Here is a 12,702-nt window from a genome sequence, read left to right on the forward strand (position 1 = left end):
TCCCAATTGTGACCAAATTTTTTAACAATATTTGCTTTTTTCCAATATTTTTGTATAATATCAATGGACTGCTTTTTAAAGCATTCATTTTCTAACAAGGTTTTATTTAATTTCCAATAGTTTGTTTTAGAAATGGTCGTTCTTTTTCCATCTTTGTTCATCTTAATCATTATAGCCTTATGATCTGTTAATACTGAAGTATCAATTTTCACTAATTCAACATCATCTTTATTTATTGCAGAGATTAACCAGAAATCAATACGTGACTGTTTTGTCAGGTCATTATTAGTCCAAGTATACATTCTTTGATCTGGGTAAGTATATCTCCAGATATCTAACAAATCCATTCTCGCACATACACTTTTTAATACAGAGGTTTTTTTATTTTTTTGGGGGGGCCAACGATCAACTTCTTCATCCATAACAGTATTAAAATCCCCACCCCAAATAATTGTTGCATAAGGATATTTAGAACTTATTTGATTAATTTTACTCTCAATTGTTGTAAACAAGTGATTATTATTTTGCTTATTATTTGTGGCATAAACATTTACTATAATAAATTGGGAAAGATCTATACTAACATGTAAAATTAACCATCTTCCTTCCGTATCTATTTGCTTACCGAGAACTTGACCTTTAAATTGACCTTTTAATACGAGTACCCCAGCTGAATGGTTAGTACCAAATGAAAACCAAACATCATTCCCCCACTGACTCCTCCAAAAGTTTACATCTGCTTCACAAGCATGAGACTCCTGAATAAAATAAAAATCTGCACCTTTACTCTGACAAAACAAAAATAAAGATTTCCTCTTCAACAGGTTTCTTATACCTCTGGCATTAATCGAAAAAATTGAAATTGACATGAACAATAACCGATTGCAATTAACAAATTAACGTATGCTGAGTGCTCTTAACAAGAACATAAAGTGTCACCCACTGAAGCTACATGTTGCATTTATCATCAACAATAAGTGCATTAACCCATCTTCTCTTAATTTCAGTAGTAATTCAAGAAGTCATGTAAAGTAAATGAACAGCCAATATCTCAAGTCTCTGACTATACTTTTGATGACATTTGAAGTCACTAAATGATCAGCCTTTGATTTCTTTTCCATTCACAAATGCTTTGTTACCTACTAAATAAGCCTTCTCCCCATTTTTCCTTGCCTGTTCAACAAACGGCCACAGACGAGCACGCGTTGCCCTGTCATCAGCTGTTAGGTCTTCTTTCACCTGAAGATTCGTGCTTTTGAGAAACTCGTTGTTCTTGGCGCCCTTCCAGAAAGTGTCTCTAGCTGATCTAGACATAAATCTGACGATCACAGGTCTTGGAAACTTGTTTTTTCCTCCGCTGTCTATTCTTCCAATACGATGAGCCACGTCTACTGCTACTCTGACTTCTTCTCCATCGCTGCCTGGAATTACTGCACGGCAAATTGTTTCCACTTTTGCTTTGACGTTTTCCTCCCGCTCTTCCTTCATTCCATAGATCCGAAGATTGTACCGGCGGCTATATCGATCCGTATCGTTTACTTTTTGCTCCATTTCACTGACTTTCTTTTGCATTTCTTCCACTCGTATCTTCATTGTAGCGTTTTCTTTTTTCAGATCGACTACTTCTTGATGACAGAATTCCAGCGATTTTTTAAGACCCTCGATTTGCATCGTATTGTGTTTCACAGCTTCATCAGTAATATCTGCTCTTTCGTTGATTTTGGCAGAAATAACACGGATTATATTGTCCTGTATTTCAGTCAGAGAAGGATCAGAATTCATTTGTATCTGTTCTTTGCGTGCTTTCTTTGAGAGTTTTTTGTCCGGTGTGTTGGGACTAGAATCACACACCCCATTACCATCCTTATACGCTTTACAGGAGTATGAGTGTGTGTCTTGGATAACTCTCTTATCTTTGACAGTATTTACCTCCATTTTTTCCGTGTTACACAGTTCACTCGTTGAGTTTGTCTCCATGTTAATATTGAGTTCCGAAATCTGCACTTAACAACAAAAACAGGTTCGTAAAATCCTATTTGTAAACTATATACATGCGGTAACCAAATATTATGGCAACTGTATTACATAATCTTTTCTAACTGTGTGTGACAAAACTTAGGACGTTCTTCAAAAGCACAACACATCCGCTCTCTCCGCCATCTTGGCTTTTTTCCATTAACTCAAATTCTTTTTTTTTTTTTTTTTTTTTTTTTTTTTATTGAATGCTTGAAAAACAATAACAACAAATGTCATGAATTAAACAGCAACAATCCAGGGGTTTTTAGTCATTTAGTCCAAGATAAGTGCCAAGTCCTTCATCAAAGTTCTTGTTCGTATTGCTTTTAAGTTGGTTGATCCTTTAATACACTCAAAATACATTTTCATTTCAATTTTAAATTTAGGGAAAAAAGGTTTACACTTGCAAAACTTGCTCTTGTGAATATGAAATTTGGCCAACAAAAAAACAAGGTTCATGAAATAGGTATTATTTTCCTTTTCACAATCATGGAAACCAAAGATAACATTCTTATATGTAAATTCAAAATCTGCCTTCACATAAACTTTTATAAAATCAAGAACATCACACCAAAATGACATTGAATGAGGGCAAGTCCAAAATAAATGAACAGACGTCTCAGGATTCACTAAGCAAAATGAACAGTTGGTGTTAATATCATTCTTAAGTCTTTTAAGATTACACTTGTCTGGATAGCATCTATGAATCAGTTTAAAGGTAACTTCTCTTATTTTGTTTGTTATAAAAAATTTGTGGGGTAATGTCCAAACTTTCTTCCAGGAAATATCATTCACAAAACCATTCCAATATGACATTACATAAGGTACAGTAACAAAATCTTCCTGAAACAGGGCTCTTATTTTCTTATTGCATTTTGATTTAGATAAAGAAAGGCAGTTTTTACCAATAAATGTTTTCCAAAGGTCCGCTGAATGAAAAGTAATTGGAAATGAAAGTCCTTTAAAAAGCATAAAAACACCTTGTGGAATAGCATCAGCAACAATAGCGAAGTCTTTGGGGCTTACGGGAATTCCGTGCTTAACTAAAAATTCAGAGTAGTTACAAAGTAAACCCCTATCGTTGAAAAGTTGAGACACATAAATTATATCATTTTTAAACCAGTTATTGAAGAATATAGATTTGTTTTTATACAAGATGTTCTTGTTATTCCAAATTATATATGAATGAGGTGTAAAATTGTGTTTAAATATGAGGGACCAAGTTAATAACATTTGCCTATGAAAATGGGACAATTTTATGGGGATTTTCAAAATATTATAATTACAGATTAATAAAAATTTTAATCCACCTAATTTGGAAAAAATTACATTAGGGATCAGATTCCATATAGACAATGGGTTATTGAGACAGTTCTTTATATAATTTATTTTAAAGGTATTGTTTAATGTTGTGAAATCAAGAAAGTTTAAGCCTCCTTTCTCTACAGTATTCCCGAGTACAGATTTCCTAATAAAATGAGTTTTATTCTTCCAAACAAAGTTAAGGAGCATAGTATCAATTTTTTTAAGAGTGGCTGAATCAACATTTAAGGAGAGAGCAGCGTATGTTAACCTTGATAAACCTTCAGCTTTAGATAGTAAGATTCTACCCTTTAAGGACAGATCACGTTGGAGCCACATATTAAGTTTTTTCTTTGTTGTTTCAATTATTGGATTAAAATTTAAAGAGCCTCTTTCTAATTCATTTTTTGTTATTATAATACCTAAATAAGATATCTGATTTCTGATTTTAATATTACAAATTTCAGATAGATTACATTCTTTGACGGACATTAACTCGCATTTTGAAAGGTTCAAGGATAGGCCTGATGCTTTAGAGAATATCTGGATATATTTAAGGGCTACAGCAATTTGATTAACATCTTGCAGAAAAAGCGTGGTATCATCAGCCAATTGACTGATGAGAATTTGTTTGTCAGCTATACGAATACCATTAAGACCACTATTAGATATAAAGGAAGCGAATATTTGGGAAACTAATAAAAATAAATAAGGAGACAATGGACACCCTTGTCTTATACCTCGTGATAAATAAAATCTGGGAGAAGTGCCATATTTTAATTTAATTGTACTATTACAATTGTAATAAAGTGTTTTTATTGCTTTACAAAAAAAATTACCAAAACCAAATTTTTCTGCTGATTTAAAAATAAAATTGTGTTCAATTGTATCAAAAGCTTTATAAAAATCTAGGAAAAGAATAAAGCTATTATGTTCCACCAACTCATTATAGTCCAACAAATCTAAAACTAGCCTGATGTTATTCATTATGTGTCGCCCCCTCATGAATCCTGATTGAGTCTCATCTATAATAGTATCTAAACAATTTTTAATTCTTTTGGCAAATATTGTGGCAAAAATCTTATAATCATTGTTAAGGAGTGTGATGGGTCGCCAATTGTCCAAATTGTTAAGATCTTTCTTAGGTTTAGGAATTAGTGTGATGACACCTTGTGTCAACGTAGGAGGTAAAGTTTCTTTTTCAATACTTTCTTTAAAAACATTAGATAAAAATGGAGTAAGATCATCAGCAAACAATTTATACAGCTCTGCTGTAAATCCATCACACCCAGGGGCTTTATTATTTTTTAAACTCTTAATTGCACTTTGTATTTCTTCCGAAGTTATATTGCCATCACAAAATTCAGAGTCAGAGTCAGATATAAGCTTTAAATAGTTAATTGAGTCCATAAATGAGGAAGAAGTATCCTCTGAGCATCTTGATTTATAAAGATTTGTATAAAAGCTAGCACTAAATTCAGCTATTTCCTTAGGATCTTTAACAATATTTCCATTAATACGTAGTTGTTCAATTGTTGAAAGGGAATAATTTCGCTTTTCCAGTTTAAAAAAATATGCAGAATTAAGTTCTCCCTCTTCAAGCCATTTTTTCCTAGATCTTATATAAGCACCCCTAGCCTTTGATAAGTATAAATCATCTAATTTTGTTTGTAAAGCTACCATTTCAGATTTTTCTTCTAACGACATGACATCGAAATTAGAAGTTTTAGATAAACTACTGATCAGGCTGTCTTCAAGAATCTTTCTTTTTTTAGCTAAATCGGCTCCAACTTTTCTTAAATAAACACCAATTTCAAACTTAAGAAGCTCCCAATATGAACAAAATGAATTTTGAGTTGTGGCTGTTTTCCAATATTTAGCAATTAACTCTTTAATTTTATCCTTTACATCATCTGATTCTAATATCAAGCTGTTCAATTTCCACAAAGAGGCTCTCTTATGATCCATTTTGTAATCTGCCATTAATGGTGTATTGAGTAAGATAGTTTTGTGATCAGTCAAAGGTGTACATTGAATGCTAGTATGTAGATCAAACTTAGCCATATCTTTTGAGATTAGCCAAAAATCAATTCGGGATTGACTTGAGCCACTTTTGTTGGACCAGGTATACTCCACATTATTAGGAAATCTCTCTCGCCAAATGTCTACCAACTCAAATTTGTCTCGTAGGTCTAACAGAGTTGGACTTGAACAAGCTGCGCTTTTTGAGGGATATCGGTCTAATAAATTGTTAATAGATACATTAAAATCTCCACCTAAAATGATAAATGCCTTAGGGAATTTGTTTGACCAATATGTAAGCTTTTCATCTAATTTATCAAAAAGAATTTTATTATCTGTTGAAGTATTGTATCCATATATATTCCCAAGAATTACAGTTTGTTGGTTAAGTGAAATCACTAATACGAGAAAGTGACCCAAGCTATCTGAATCTGACCCTAATATCTCCCCTCCATATTTATTTCTGAAGATGCTTACACCAGCCGAGTGTTCTGTGCCATGTGAACACCAAATATCATTTCCCCACTGAGATTTCCACCACCTGTAATCATCATTAGTAGAATGGCATTCTTGAATCAAACAAAAATCTGAATTGTGCTTTTTAGCGAACAAAAAAAGTGCTTTCCTTTTGACACTATCCCTGAGACCCCTGGCGTTAAAGGATATTAATGACAATGACATTTAAACAGGAACACCAGGAAAACTAACTAAAATAAAAAAGAACCTGTGAAGCAAAGAAAATCTACTTGTTTATATTACTTATATCAAAGACAGGCAATCAACGACAAATACCCACCCGGGAATAATCTACAAGTAAAAAAATAACTACTGTACAAGTTCAGTAAATAACTAACATTGTTATTGTGGTTAAACTTCCTAGAAGTCTAGAAAAGAGCCAAGACTTATTATATATGATAATAAAAATATTAATAAAACAAAACATTTGAATAATAATAAAAAAATAATAATAAAATAAATAAATAAAAAATAAATAAAAAACAATAAGTTATCTAATAGTTTAGATTCATTTTTGTGCAATAAGTTTAACACTTCTTAATAAACATATGTATATACGAAAATAAAATAAATAATAATTAAAATAATAATAATACTAGATTTAGATTCACTCTTTACATTTATAAGGCTAATTGCTAACAGAAAAGGTTGCTTTTTGAGCAAGTACCATGCTTTAAATGTTAGCTGCTACATCTTTAGCGGTCAGTCTTTTACCCTCAATCACAGCAAAAGGACCGTGAAAGCCAGCTCTCTTCCCCTCTTGTCTCGCTTTCTCTACCATCGGCCACAGGAGAGATCTTGCATCCTTATCTTGCTGTGAAAGATCCTCAAAGATCTTAATTTTCTTTTCCTTGAGATAGTTTGACGTTTTGGCATCATTCCAAACTCTGTCCCGTTGTGATCGCGATGAAAACAGGACTATGATGCGGCGAGGGGATTTTTTTGAAGCAGATCTCGGTCCTAAGCGGTGCGCGATGTCTACTCCGACGGGCAGCTCTGCTGCGATGTTTGGTGAAACCTGCTTAAAGAGGTCGATGATCATCTGTTTTACATTCTCCCCTGTTTTTTCTGGAACGCCAGCAACACGTAAATTCCATCTTCTCTTGTATGCGTCATTATCATTACACCTCTCACGAAGTTTGTCATTGACTTTCTCTAGTTTTTCGATTTTTCTTTCAAATTCTTTGGATTTTTCGTTCAGGCACTTTACTTCTTCACCTTGGAACTCGAGGGAGTTGATTATCTGTTTAATAGAATTTGAGTTTTCAAGTACCGTTTTTTCAACCCCATGAATTCGGCGCAAAGTCTCTTCGTGCATGGCTTCCATCCTCTGCAAGAATCTCATTAACGTTGCATCACTCACCGAAGGACTGTCAGAGCTTGGTTTACTTTTTTTGGCAGGATTTGGTTCGGGTGTTTCAGGTAAAGACACAAATTGCCCAGGCTGTATATCCATTTCAGAAATTAGATTTCTTCTTGCATAGCTGTGTATTGCGACTACGGTTTCTTCTTTTTCGTCCATAGTCTTTGCAGCAGTTTTAGCAACACGTTTAAGTTAGCAAATATAGCTACCAAAAGCACTTGTCTTTCAAACTCAGCAAACAGAAAACTAAAAAAGAAAATAAACGAATAGAACGATAGCTTTTTAGCTCATAACTTTTGAAACATATTTGAGTTAGTTCCTGAACATGAACTTATTCCCGGGTCCGAGCAAACTTTAAGAGCTACAGCAAAAGCAACTTGCTACGACGCCATCTTGGCCCCCTCCCCCCATTAACTCAAATTCTGTCAGCCTAGTGATTTTGCGTCTGACGTCATCCAGGTTCACGTACGTGCTCATGCTTCATTCGTTTTTTCAAGATGGCGGATCGGCCTCGCTTCACACTACAGTAAGTAAAATATTTACAAATCCAAGAAATATTAAATGTATGTTTTAATTAATATAATCACAGTAACAGTTCAATGTAATGTAGAGTTAATCAGGGTGCGTTTACATGTCGTACATTACAGAAAACATGTTTAGCCTCACTTGTTGCTAACTAACGTTAACATTACTGTTTAAAAAGTTAGAATCAGTGCAATGTTAGCGTTAGTTGTAATGTGTTAACTCTGAATTTTAACAGAGTGTGATAAAGACAAAAATATTTAAAATCGGCAGATTACATTTTTCAAAAAAATTTAAATCTTGGCGCGAGTATGCCTTTTCTCAGCCTGTGCTGAAGTTGTCATGGAGACGTGCGCTCTCACAACCGCATGTCATGGCGCTGCGCTGAACTCCATCCAGTCTGTGAATGTGGTATTATCTTCGCGATCTGTAGGCACTTCGGAAACGAAAGGCGCAAGAAACGTAACATTAATCATAACTCAAATGATCTCCGCCTAAACACTTAACGGTATTTTCTGATGACGCGCAAAAACGTAGTCTCAAAACTGAACTCTCTCACACGCAGCTTGTTGCTTGTTGATACATGTATGAGCATAGCCTGACGGAGAACATTTAAGCTGCGCTCCTCACCTGAGCAGGTACAGAGCAGAGCTTCATTTCACACTACCACATTGAGGTAAAGTTGGTTTTATATTTATACATTCATTTAGTAACAACTTGTGACTCGCTCCATAAATTGTTTACCATGGTTCTTTGTCTATTCGTTCTGAAATCACATGCAAGTATGACATGAAAACAACATTACACTAAATGCACTATTTTTTTGACTGAACAATGTTGTACTTTGAAAGTCATTGGCTGCTAATATGATTTCACCATTAAGAATATGCAAAAATTACCTTTCTGAAATTATATTATTAAGGAGAAAGTCTGAATGTGTAAATATAAAACTAACTTTACCTTAATCACCAGCACTGATCAACACTTAATATTTCCTCGCGCTTAAGACGACATCTCTGCATATCAATGATTACCTGATTAATGCGATCAGTTAAGTGAGTTTAAATGTCATTTAGGTCAAATGTATTTTAAAGGTATGATAAAAGTTTTTTTTTTTTTCAATCTATTTTTTAAAATGTCTACTCTGGAGAGAATATAAACAGCCTAAAAAACAAAGTATGCATATCTATAACACATTAATACAAAATTATGTTATTAAATAAAATAATAACAAAACAAAATATTCAAGACGTGGTAAAGAAGACAAAGTTTTCTGATGTGCAAATTTTGTAGCTTAAAATATATTTAAATCTTAAAAATATAAATATTTTAGTCTATATATTTTTACATCATTAGACAATAAGGTAAGTTTTGTTATTTCTAGCTTTTAAAATCAGGCCTTAAATTTCTTTGTCGTCCTATTCAGTTTTAGAAATTTCAATACTGTTTAAATTAAATCTGTGTTCATCGAATTAAAGCAACTAACATGATAATCAGCTCTATTGCTAACCGTTTTGGAGGTTAACGTTAGACATCAGGCAATTGTACTACTTCCACTCTCAGCTAAATGACACTGTGACTTTGTGCACATACAGAATTGAAGGTCAGGTGTTGCTGACTACAGATAGGTTCTTAAATGGAGGCATGTGAAAGGTGGGTAAAATATTTATTTTGTACTACTATGCCTGGCATATCCAGATAAAATAAATATTACCGTGTATTTATCAATGATACTTTTGCAGCAAGGAAAGTGAAACTTCAGCTAGACCTTGAGTTCAGTTTACAACATGAAGATCCTGCTTTCAACATCTGATCAACACCTGATTTTCATCTGAGGTAAAAAATAGATAAGTAAATGAAACATAATAATAATATTAATACATTTTTTCTAGAATTGTATATTTTGTGGTGTGGGTTTTTTTATGAAATTCTCTCTTGTTTCTTTTTGCTGTTTGCAGAGTACCAACACGTTACAAATGAGAATTTTCCCCACAAATTCTTTGCAAAACTGGACCACCACCTATTTCATTTGATGACAATTTTAAGGCAAACAGCATCCAAAACTGGCAAGACAGCAGATACCCTGGCTAATCTTTTAAAGGTTTATGATGAGCAGGTATGTTTGGGGTCACGTGTTAAAGTATACATTAAAATATAATTTGAATTATTATTATTTTTTTAATTTTTAAAAAATTGATTCTTGATTTCCAGGAACTGAATGATGTCAGTTCATGACGGACTACTGTTATCAGAGGTCTTTTGGTCTTGCTGCGTGAGCGTGACTTAAGATTCTTTAAGAACACCCTGGTAAGACTTCATTCATTCTTTTCACAATTAGGCATGTTTAATGAAAAGATGAAAGTTTTGAAAACTTTTACTTAATAACATATTTGTAATCAAGAATAGTTGATGAATCATATAATATTGGCTCAGTCATTTTGATACTGTCCTTACATTAATATCCTTGAATTATGTTTTTAGATTGATAATCCTGCTGACTGAAGATGCTTTATTGGCCCTGCATTCACTGAGGGTCTCTGTTGTCCTGAAGAATGAATTGGACACCACCCACAGCACACTTCCAGACCTTTCTTGTCTTGTATGGATTAATGTATGCTCTTCACATAATATATAGTAAAGGACTTTGAACTTGTGCAAAAAGTTTTGCTTGGCATGGATGATGGAAAATAAAAAGTCTCGTAGCATGGAAACCTTAAAGAATGAGTTGATGTAGAGCTTTTTTTTTTTTTTTTTAACTTAATAAAGACTGTCTCTGGGGTAGTAACTTCAAAACATTTATTTACCTTTAATTGGTAAGTATGCATTTTATTATATATAGGGATAGTTTGTCCAAATGTAAAATTCTGTCATTTACTAACTCTTCACTTGTCCCAAACCTGCTTGAATTTCTTGCTTCTGTTGAACACAAAAGTTAAGTAAAGCTGACAACCTGTAACCACTGACTTTCTAATAGGAAAACAAATACTGTGGAAATCGGTGGTTACAGGTCTCAGCTTTTTTTTTTTTTTTTTGGTCAAAAATAACCTTTTAAGTGTTCAACAGAAGAAAGAAACTCGATCATGCGTATGTTTGGCCGACCATATACCGATGTTAGAATTAAAGGGGCCGACGTGTTGACCTTCGGCCGACGTCGGCCCAACGTATGTGTGCTGTCTGGGATGTGGCCAAACACCATACCTAGTGTGTGGTCAGTAACAAAGATATTAGATTACAAACAGACAAGAGATTAGTTATATAAACAAAGATCCTAAAATGTATTAAATGTAGTGTGATACACAATAAGAACACACAACTATTAATTCAGTGAGATATAAAAGAGAAATAACAAAATATTGCATCACAATCAATTAATTGATTTGCTGTTATTTGTTATGTTACTGTTATCGTGAATGAATACTCACATATACAGGAGGGTTAAAACCAGAACCACCAGGATCCAGGTCACAGACAGAGATGAAAGATCAATCATTGTAAATCACTGTATTATTCAGTACACTAGTGGCCTCATGCACAACGATACTGTCAGCTCGCATGGATCTATTCCGTCCCGACGGAGGATCCGGAAGTGGGTGTACAAAAGGTTCGACATACAATTTCCTGTTTTCAGCAATGAAGCTATCGTAAACCTCCAGTAATGTCTTTATCTTGAAGAATGACGAAATACGCTCACCCACAAAACCAAACAAAGTTCGTCCTAGAATGTAAAACAGAGTATCAGTTGGAATTTACTAACCTTACAAGAACAGAGTAATAAGCTTGAGCTTTACATCGCGTCTTCACAAACCAAACCTATATTCTGTGTTTTGCTACTCAAAAACGTTGTCCTTGTATTGTCATGCTTTATAGAGGCTTTGTGTACAAAACTGAAACAGAATTAAACGTTTCTCTCTCTCTCTCTCTCTTACACACACACACACACACTCACGCACACGAGCACACACACACACACACACACACACACACGCACACACACACACACACACACACACAAAACGCGCTTTTCACAACTCTTAACCACAAAGGTCCGTATAGCCAGCCTGGTGTAAGGGGCGGTTCTTTTTCTCAAAAAGTGGACCATTTAGCAGTTTTCGCCCCATTTTCAATTTACATTTTTTTTCTGATTGCTTAAGCACAATTTTGAAATTAAGGCTCATTTTGTCAAAACACACAATTCACATCCACACACATAAACAGCAGAACACATCAGAACTTTTGCAAAACAAATTTAACACCGTACAGAACACACACGCCTCATTCAATATCTGTTTCCTTCATTTACACACTGCTGTAATCAATCTTAAAACACTTGTATCATTTTTTACTGACTAATACTGATATAATAAATGTTTGAAAGATATTGCAATAAAGTACATGAACATGTATTCACCAAACAGTGATAGACTGATAGCTAAATATTGCCCTATCCTAACAAACCATACAACAATGTAAAGCTTATTCAGTTTTCTGGTGATCTATACATTTCAATGTTAAAAAAAAAAATCCATCCTGTCTCCCGTTTACCAATCTTCTTCACTTTCATGCTTCCTCTCCATACCGCAACATTGGATTCATTATTGAAGTTTAATATTTATAGCCCTAAAATATATTTATTGAAGACTACTATTAATTGCTATACTACTGTAAACATTTTTATTGACGACCAATAGTTTATACCTATTGCTTTTTTATTGTGGTTAAAGGCAGCTGATTGGTGTGTCTACAGTTTCGCAGCAGTGTGTGTGTTCATTTGAAGGCCTTTGCTTTGAAATTGCAAGGAAATTCCGTTATGAAAAATTTCTGTGTCAAAAGCATCCAAGTGTGTTTAGTGATTTGCAAATTACTGTTTGTAATGTTTTGCAAAAAGTGCAAAGCTGACAATGTGCTTACAGTTCTGCAGATCTAGCCTTGTGTTATGCTCCTTGAATTTACAGTTTTGCTAA

At 33.9% G+C, this 12,702-nt stretch overlaps 1 protein-coding gene and 1 long non-coding RNA gene across 3 annotated transcripts in view; one reads left to right on the forward strand and one right to left on the reverse strand.

Moving 5' to 3' along the window:
• Positions 1–11,311, reverse strand: part of cyp3c2 (cytochrome P450, family 3, subfamily c, polypeptide 2) — a 29,522-nt gene extending 18,211 nt beyond the window's left edge. Inside the window, exon 1 of the mRNA XM_087242798.1 lies at positions 11,164–11,311. The gene's annotated coding sequence lies outside the window, so the exon portion shown is untranslated. The remainder of the gene's footprint in view (positions 1–11,163) is intronic.
• On the forward strand, positions 7,702–10,526 carry LOC141381256 (uncharacterized). 2 transcript variants are annotated; one of them, XR_015481073.1, is made up of 6 exons: positions 7,702–7,745; positions 9,337–9,394; positions 9,484–9,577; positions 9,700–9,857; positions 9,953–10,048; positions 10,223–10,526. It is a non-coding gene; the product is annotated as an uncharacterized LOC141381256 (long non-coding RNA). The 2 variants fall into 2 exon arrangements; XR_015481074.1 differs by lacking the exon at positions 7,702–7,745 and adding an exon at positions 8,081–8,379 and having other exon boundaries at positions 10,223–10,462.
• Positions 11,312–12,702: the final 1,391 nt, after the last annotated feature.

This window comes from Danio rerio, chromosome 3 (assembly GCF_052040795.2).
Source record: "Danio rerio strain M-AB ecotype USA chromosome 3, GRCz13ab, whole genome shotgun sequence".
Taxonomy (NCBI): Eukaryota; Metazoa; Chordata; class Actinopteri; order Cypriniformes; family Danionidae; genus Danio; species Danio rerio.